At 47.0% G+C, this 9,614-nt stretch overlaps 2 pseudogenes; both read right to left on the reverse strand.

The window, feature by feature from the left end:
* Positions 1-438: 438 nt before the first annotated feature.
* LOC123953906 lies at positions 439-1,949 on the reverse strand (annotated as a pseudogene).
* A 4,975-nt stretch (positions 1,950-6,924) lies between these two features.
* On the reverse strand, positions 6,925-8,079 carry LOC123953756 (annotated as a pseudogene).
* Between the last annotated feature and the right edge of the window lie 1,535 nt (positions 8,080-9,614).

Genomic DNA, 9,614 nt, shown 5'->3' on the forward strand with positions numbered 1-9,614 from the left:
CCATATGATCCACGATTCACACTCCTTGGTATTGGACCAAAGGAACCAAAAACATGTCCACACCAAACCTGCACAAGGATGTTTATAGCAGCCTTTTCATAATTGCCTAAACTTGAAAACAACCAAGATGTCCTTCAGGGGCGCCTGGGTGGCTCAGTTGCTTAAGCATCTGCCTTTGGTTTGTTAGGGTCCGTGAGCAAAGGAACGAGACTGACACAAAGCAAAACTCAAGCAAAGCTTTATTTCGCGCCATGCATCGAAAATCAAACCAACCAGTCAGGGCCGTCTTTTACAAAGAAGTGATGACAACCAGGACACCAACCCCGATTACTTCCCTTAACCGACGATTCCCGCTACCCCACGACTCCCGCTACCCCACGACTCCCGCTACCCCACGACTCCCGCTACCCCACGACTCCTGCTACCGGATCATTCCCGCTACCTAACAACAGCTGCTACCCCATGGCCCCCCAGGTTAGCCTGCATAAGCTTAACTCTCTTCAGAGCCTCCTCCATGGTCTGCTGAGTTTCACACTATTTGGAAAGAATGCCTCATAGGAACTTCCGAATCCATAGATATTGAAGTAACAGCCCATAGGCAAACTCTTCAGCAGCAAAATCAGTGTTTCCTTGGCTGCCTCTATGCATAGCTGAGAGTTATCCTGTTTACTTATGGGGGACTGCATACTTCCTGAGCGGTCCATAAGGAAGATGAATTCTCCAGAGATGACAGGTAACTGAGATTCTGGGATATTTGGGTAGAAATACACCATTGCAGACGGATCTTTCATGAAACCATCTGAGTTGTCTCCAGGTTGCCCCATCTCCACAGCTACAGTGGGGGTATGCACCTCACTGTAGTAAATCAGGAGTTCCACATCTCAATCGAATTTGTGTCCATCAGCCAAGGAAACCTGGGCAGAAGTCTTATCTTCTCCAAGGTACTTGGTAGGACTGAAGGGGCAATTGGACTGGATCCTCTCAATGCCATGCTGGGAACTGACGGTGGCAACCATGCTGAGTGTAGAGGGCAGGTCCTCCAAAGGAACGACAGGAGTCTTCATATCAAGGCAACTGTCCTCAAATGATCCAGAGCCACGGTATCGAGGATTCAAGACAGCTGGGAGCACGTAGCACAGGGCTCTATCTGCTTCCAAGGGGAGCTCCTGCACATACTTCAGGGTTATTGCTACATTCGACCCTGGGTTCAGGTTCCCCACACTGCAACAGAAGACGTCCTTGGAGTACTTGTCCTCCTCCAGTAGGAAAGCTTGGCGGCGGTTGCTGATGGCACTCTCATAGATGCTGTGGGCCTTTGTCTTCTCCTTTAATTCTGCTTTAATTTTCTCCCCATCCAACTCGGCCTCAAAGCTGTAGACAGCTGAGTCATCATCCATGGGGAATACAAAGAATGTCTCCAAAGGAACTTCCTCCTCATACCTCATACCTTATAGTTTAAGGTAGCAGACACACCAGCCACAAACTCACGAATGGACAAGGTCACAGAGATGCTCTTCAGGGGTACTGGTTCCTCTCTGCGGGTTAGTAGGCCACCCTGGAGCACCATGGTGATGCAGGACTACAAGGGTGGCTTCCAGGTGAAGAGAGAGCGGAGAGCAGTCTCCTACTGTTAGGGTCCATGACCAAAGGAACGAGACCGACGATGGCACTCCTGGTGCCGCTCCCCCACGAGGCCACTTCCCGATGATGATGCTCCGGCAGCGCTGCTCCCCAGCGAGGCCGCTCCCCGGCTGGCAGGCCACTGCCCGGCGAGGCCGCTGCCCGGCAAACGACGAATGCTGCTCCCGACAAACCAACAAACACTGTTCTTGACGAACCAACAAACCAATGAATGCTACTCCTGACCCAAACAACAACAAAAAAACCACACTACCTCACAGACTGACCTTTATAGAGTGGCCGAGCCCAGCCCACACACAGGTGGCCAATAGGACTGCAGCACACAGGGAAAGCTGCACAGTCATGCTCGGTCAGCAATACGGGCGGCCAATAGAATTCCAATTTACCATAGTAAATATGTGTGCACCCCACTGATTGGATGTCTCCATCCGTCTGGCCCGCCCCTACATCCGGGGTCTGCAAGCAAGTTCCTACAGGAGGGGCAGGGTCAATTCAAGCCCACAACAAATGGGCTCCCTCCGCCCAACCAGGCCCCTACAGGTTCAAGTCATGAAACACAGAGTCCTGCACCAGGCTCCTTGTTCAGCTGGGAGTCAGCTTCTGCTTCTCCCTCTCCCTCCACCCCTTCCCCCAGCTTGTGCTCTCACTCGCACTCTGTCTCCAATAAATGAATAAAATCTTTTTTTAAAAGATGCTCTTCAGTAGGTGGATGGATGGAGCTAGAAATTGGAGAGATAAACCAGGCTTATTAATTGGGAGATTTCCAAGCTTCAGCTCCAAGTAATGTCAACCCCACTTTCAAGGACCTTAAAAACGAGGACACCTATCAGGTAACAGAGGTTCGGAGGGAAGCTCCACTTCAGTTCTTGGGTCCCATCCTACCCTTTCCTCTCCTCGAAGCCCCACCCCCACCCAGGACCAAGATGGCTGCCGCAATTTTAGGCACCATGTCTGGAGACCACATTCAGAGGGAGAAGACCATCTCTCTTTAGGGGCAAGAAAACCTTTTATAGAACCTCACTTCCCCAGCACCCCTCTCACAGCTCATCGCCTGGCATGGGACACTGTCCCCTCCCCCAGCAATCACCGATGTGGGAGATGAGAATGTGCGGAGCTGTTCAGACTAATCTGTTAGGGCAAAGGGGGTGTTGAGAAAGCCACCCAACACCACCCCCAGGGCATGCTCATCATGTCACCCCAGCCCTCATCCCCACGGTCTATACTAGTACCTCCGTCCAGACTCTACCTGGAAAATCTGGCATGTGCACTGTGATACTGTAGGAACAGTGATGTGGGGTGCGTGGGGTCAGGAACCCACTCAGTAATCCAATAGTGTGGAAACCAGTGATTGAGAAGCCATCCATCTGAAATGGTTTTGTTTTTACTGTCACTGTCCCCCAGCCATCTTCTGGGGGTCTCCTCCATTTGGGAGCTGTTCCCTTAAGAACCCTTGGCCCAGTGTCCCAACTTTTTAGCCATCTTCATTTGTTTTATTCTGACAGCTAATCTTGAGCTGAATCCTCCTTTCTCTTCTCCTCCTTCCCAGAGGGTTTGTGGTAGAGGTAGAGGGGGGTGTGATGGGGGTTGGGGGGATTTTCCAGTCAGCTTTCCCCTTGTTCTTCCCTATATTCCCCTGTAGTGGGGGTGGGGGGGGTGGGGGGTGGGGACAACACTCTGAGACCAACTGCCAGGTCCTTTGCCTTCCTGCTTCTTGACCCTTAGGGACCCCAGGCACCTCTCCCCATACACTGTCTGCTATTCAGGTGGTTGAGGGAACCCCAGCCCACACACTGCCCAAGGAGACAAGCAGCCTGTGTGCTGCCAACGCTGGGCTCCCTGCAGCCCAGCACCCTGTTCTACTGAGTGGGGACATATCCAGGAAGGGGAGGGTTTCTCCAGAAGGACCCTCCCTCTGCCCCAGCTCCTTGACCAGCTGGGTCAGAAACTCCCCCGTCCTCCTGTGTGGAGGGGCTGCCCTACTTCAGCTCCTGCCTCCTACGCTGGGAAGAATCTTTGCTCTCTGCCCTCAGCTCTGGGCCTTTGCCACATTTCAGAACCACAGGCAATACCACACTGCATGTCCTATGGGAGGATGGAAGAGGGAAAGGTACCTGGGCTCACTTCATAATTGTGGCATTTGAACAGCCAAAGCGAAGGTGCCGGCTGGGAAAGGGGACACGGCCCAGTGGGAAGCACACAGACTTCAAGTTAGACAGTCACAGGTTCAAACCCAAAGTGCATCTGTTGGGGGATGTTTAGCAAGTAACCTGTCTGGGCTTCAGTCTGGGATCTCTAAAATGCCTCCCTCACTGGGGAGTTAGAATACCTCAAGGGCATTAACCAGTGACCTTTTCTTCTCCTGTCAGGAGCCCCTGGTGGAAGCAGCCACACCCAGCCGTGTGCCAGACCAGACCAAGGATACCTCCTCCCTGTACCCCCCCACCCCTGGCTGTCAATCTGGTCCTCCATAACCAATGCATGGCTTGATTCAACTCTAACCAAGAAACATTTAAAACTGCAAAAAGTGGGACACCTGAGTGGCTCAGTGGGTTAAGCCTCTGCCTTCAGCTCAGGTCATGATCCCAGGACCCTGGGATCAAGCCCCACATGGGGCTCTCTGCTCAGCAGGAAGCCTGCTTTCTCCTCTCTCTGTCTGCCTCTCTGCTTACTTGTGATCTCTCTCTGTGTCAAATAAATAAAGTCTTAAAAAAAACACACACACACAAAATGAAAAGAAACAGGATAGCATCACCCTTCAGCACTTCCATTCTTACTCAGCTCAACAACCCCCCAACTCCCCCACCCACTCCATTCCTCACCCTGCCGCAGCAGGAAGGCTGCTCCACAGGCAGCTTCAGGGACAAAAGGAAGACCTTTACACAGAGGACCAAAAGCGAGAAAAGCCTCAGCCGATCTTTCGCATGGTTCCTAGACAAACTATTAATAGGGAGAATTCAACATTAGATTAAAAAGGACAAATTCACTTCAACCAAGCTGGAATTGTCTTAAAATGTAACGAAGGTTAATCTATGTCTATCTTGTATCAGTAAATGTTTGATAAAACACTACTAGTAAGAGCTTGCTGCAAAAGCAGGTATTGAACATGTTGCTTTTTAAGTACTCTTGTACTTGAACATGTTATTTTAAACCCAAAGCCAAAATTTTAATTTGTGGGAAAACCCTAGCGCCTTTGTTATTTAAATCAAACAAAACAAGGATGCCTGTTATCACCATTAGGACTTACCAGTGTTCCGGAACTTCTGGGCAATACATTAGGACATGAAACAGAAAGGAGGCAAAAAATGTCATCAAGAACAACAATCTGCCCTCATTATTTGCAGATTATTGCCATTTATTTATTCATTAATTCACCAAATATACACTAAGAGCCGCCTCCATATCCCACTCCATTCAGGGGCTCAGAAGGCCAAATTCACTGTCCTTATGGAGAAGACAGGAGGTGGGAGGGTGGTGAGACAGAAAAAAACAAGGGAAACGAAAAAGAATGTGCCTTGAAGAAAACTCAAGCAGCCAGTGAAGTCACAGAATGGAGGGAGCCATTCTGTATCAGGTCAACCTACCTGAGGAAGGGCTATTTGACTGCAGCCTCAAAGGTACCAAGGAGCAAACTCTGGGGCAATTGGGGAGTAGAGAAGGCAAGGCTCTGGGATAGGAACAAGGTTAGCAAACCGAAAGATGACCAGAGAAATATGCCCAAGGAATAACAAGGGGAAGGGAAAGAGCCCAAGACAGGGCCAAGAAGCAGGCAACCGGAGAGCTTATTGTTGTAGGCAGAATAATGGCCCCCAATGATGGTCTTGTCCTAATGCTTCGGACTTGTGATTTACGTTAGGTTACTTGACAAAGGAGAATCAAGTTTGCAGATGGAAGTAAGGTTCCTGCCCATCATGTGACCTTGAGATGAGGAAATTATTCTGGATTATCTGGGTGGTCCCAATGCAATCACCAGTGTCCCTAAATGTAAAAGAGGGAGGCAGAAGAGTCAGTGTCAGAGTGATGTGTAATGTAATAAAGACTCAACTGGACACTGCTGGCTTTGAAGACTGAAGGGGGCCATGAGCCAAGGAGGGCAAGAATCCCCTTGACATTAGAAAGTATGAAAACACAGATCATCTCCTAAATTCTCCAGAAAGGAACATAGCCCTCCTTTGACTACCTTGATCTTAGGCCAAAAAAATCCATCTTGGACTTCTGATCTCCAGAATTGTCTGATAACAAATTTGTGTTTTTAAGCACCTAGTTTGTGTTCATTTGTAACAGCAACAGTAAGGAACTAATACAATGGCAGATTACCTTGATCGATTTTCAAATACTAAACTACCATTGCATCCCTGGAATAAACCCATGTAGTGTTGGTGTATAATTCTTTTATAGATTGATAAATTCTGCTTTCTAATGTTAAGAATTTTTACATCTATGTTTTGAGGGCTGTCTGTAGATGTCTTTTTTGTGCTATCATTGCACTTTCTGATAGGTTAATGCTGATTTCATATAAAGGAGTGGGAAGGGTTTCCTGGGAGAGATTTCTAGAATTAGAATTGAATTCTATAGATGCTTGGTAGAATTTTCCAGGCAAGCCACTTGGACCTGGAATTGATAGGTTTTTACACTGTAGTTTCAGTATCTCTAAAGTTACAAAACTACTTCAATTATTTTATATTAAGTGGATTTGGTAATTTGTATTTTCGAAAACTTGGTTCATTTCATCGAAGTTGTTGAATTTTTGTGTATGGAGTTGTGTGCAGTACTCCTTTGTTGTCCTTTTGAGGTATGCAGGGTCGATATTAATATATACCTTGTTTTGCTCTTGATATGGATAATTTTTCTTCTCCATTTTTAAAATTTGTCAGTCTTGCTAGAAGTCTTTCGATATTATTGATCTTTTCAAAGAATCTGTTTTGGTTTCATTGATTCTTTTCTATTATTTTTCTGTTTTCAATTCCTTTAATTTCTGCCCTCATTTTTTATTATTTCTGCCCAATTATTTCTGTTCTGCTTGCTTTGTGCTTATTTTGGTCCAGTTTCTCAAGATGGGAGCTTATGCTATTGATTTAAACACTGTTCCTTTTTTCATGAAAGCATTTACTGTTATACATTCCCCTCTATGTACCACCTCAGTTGTCTTGCATTTTGATATGTTGTATTTTCACTGTCATTCAGTTTGTTCCACTGTCATTCACATTCCTTTTTTTTTTTTTTTTTTTTTTGGCTGGATACAGTATACTTTATTGATGGTACATGACAAGGTAGGGCTCTCCAAGCCCCTCCCCTTCTTCAGGGGGTCTGGGATGGAAATAGTGGAGGTTGGGAGATTCTCAGTGTTTTGAGGGATAAGTTGGGGCAGGGATTCCCCAGCAGCTGAGGGCCTCTCTCTTCCTCTTGCTCTGGCTGGGGCTGGTGGTCCAGGGGGCTCTTACTCCTTGGAGGCCATGTGGACCATAAGATCCACCACCCAGCTGCTGTAGCCAGATTCATTGTCAAACTCATTTCCTGGTATGATAAAGTGGTCATTGAGAGCAATGCCAGCTCCAGCATCGAAGGTAGAGGAATGGGTGTCACTGTTGAAGTTGCAAGAGACAACCTGGTCCTCAGTGTACCCCAGGATGCCCTTGAGGGGGCCCTCTGATGCCTGCTTCACCACCTTCTTGATGTCATCATATGTGGCAGCTTTCTCCAGGCGGCAGGTCAGATCCATGACAGACACGTTGGGGGTGGGGACACGGAAGGCCATGCCAGTGACTTTCCCATTCAGTTCAGGGATGACCTTGCCTACAGCCGTGGCCGCACCAGTGGAAGCAGGGATCATGTTCTGGGCAGCCCCTCGGCCGTCATGCCACAGCTTCCCAGAGGGGCCATCCACAGTCTTCTGGGTGGCAGTGATGGCATGGACAGTGGTCATGAGTCCCTCCACGATGCCAAAGTTGTCATAGATGACCTTGGCCAGAGGAGTCAAGCAGTTGGTGGTACAGGAGGCATTGCTGACAATCTTGAGGGAGTTGTCATACTTCTCATGGTTCACACCCATCACGAACATGGGGGCGTCAGCAGAAGGAGCAAGATGATGACCTCTTGGCCCTGCCCTTCAAGTGAGCCCCAGCCTTCTCCATGGTGGTGAAGACCCCAGTGGACTCCACAACATACTCAGCACCAGCATCGCCCCATTTGATGTTGGCAGGATCTCGCTCCTGGAAGATGGAGATGGACTTCCCGTTGATGACAAACTTCCCATTCTCAGCCTTGACTGTGCCATGGAATTTGCCGTGGGTAGAATCATACTGGAACATGTAGACCATGTAGTTGAGATCAATGAAAGGGTCATTGATGGTGACAATATCACTTTACCAGAGTTAAAAGCAGCCCTGGTGAACAGGCGCCCAATACGGCCAAATCCGTTCACTCCGACCTTCACCATCGTGTCTCGGGCCCACAGCTGGCACTGCACCTGAAGATGCGGCTGTCTGTCAAACAGGGAAGAGCAGAGAGCCCACATTCCTTTTTTTTGAACTGTCCTTGAGACTTCCTCTTTTACCTGTGTATTATTTAGAAGTGTGTCATTCAGTTTCCTAATATTTGGAGACTTTTTTTTTGTTACTATTGTTATAGCTGGTTCAAATTTATTATGATTAAAGAACACAATCTGTAGGATTTCAATTTTTAAAAATTTGTTAAGATTTACTTTATGGCACAGGATATGCCCTATCCTTGTAAATGTTCCACAGGCATTTGAAAAACAAAATGTGTAATCTGCTGTTGCTGGGTAGAATGTTTTATAAATATCGATTAGGTTTTATCAGCTACTGATGAATTCTTCTATATTCTTGTTAATTTTCTAATTGTTTTATCAAATACTGAAAAAGGGATGTTCAAGTCTTGAAATATATTTTTGTGCACCTACTTCTTTTAGTTCTATCAGTCTTTTCATCAGATTTTGTAGTGCTATTGTTTGGAACAAGCACACACACGTAAGACTACTATGTCTTCTTAAGGTATTGACCCTTCTATTGATAATGTTCCTTTCCATCCCTGATCATCTTCTTTGACCCAAGGTCTACTTTATCTGACAATATAACCACACCTAGTTTGTTTTTTTTTTTTTTTTTTTAAATGAGAGGATCAGCAATTTTTTTTTTTTTTTTTTTTTATTTGTTTATTTGACAGACAGAGATCACAGATAGGCAGAGAGGCAGCCAGAGAGAGAGGAAGGGAAGCAGGCTCCCTGCTGAGCAGAAAGCCTGATGCGGGGCTCGATCCCAGGACCTTGGGATCATGACCTGAGCCGAAGGCAGAGGCTTTAACCCACTGAGCCACCCAGGCGCCCCACCTAGTTTGTTTTGATTAATGTTTGTATGCCTTTCCTCATCTTTTCTTTTTCAATCTATTTGAAATATTAGGAGTAGCTTGTAGACAGTGCACAGTTGGGACATTTTAAAATTCAACTTGCTAATCTCTGTCTTTTATGTTTTTTTAAAGATTTTATTTATTTGATAGAGAGAGATCACAAGTAGGCAGAGAAGCAGGCAGAGAGAGAGAGGAAAGGAAGCGGGCTCCCCACCGAGCAGAGAGCCCGATGCGGGACTCAATCCCAGGACCCTGAGATCATGACCTGAGCCGAAGGCAGAGGTCATGCCTCTGGCCACTGAGCCACGCAGGTGCCCCTAATCTCTATCTTTAAATTGGTATATTTAGACCACATATATTTAATGTGGTTATTGATGTAAAGATTAAGTCTCCCATTTCTTTTTTTTTTTTAAGATTTTATTTATTTGACAGAGGTCACAAGTAGACAGGCAGGCAGAGAGAGACAGACAGGAGGAAGCAGGCTCCCTGCCCCAATGTGGGGCTTGATCCCAGGACCCTGGGATCATGACCTGACCCGAAGGCAGAGGCTTTAACCCACTGAGCCACCCAGGTGCCCCAAGTCTCCCATTTCTTTACATGCTTGTTTTGCTTTT

This window comes from Meles meles, chromosome 12 (genome assembly GCF_922984935.1).
Source record: "Meles meles chromosome 12, mMelMel3.1 paternal haplotype, whole genome shotgun sequence".
NCBI lineage: Eukaryota > Metazoa > Chordata > Mammalia > Carnivora > Mustelidae > Meles > Meles meles.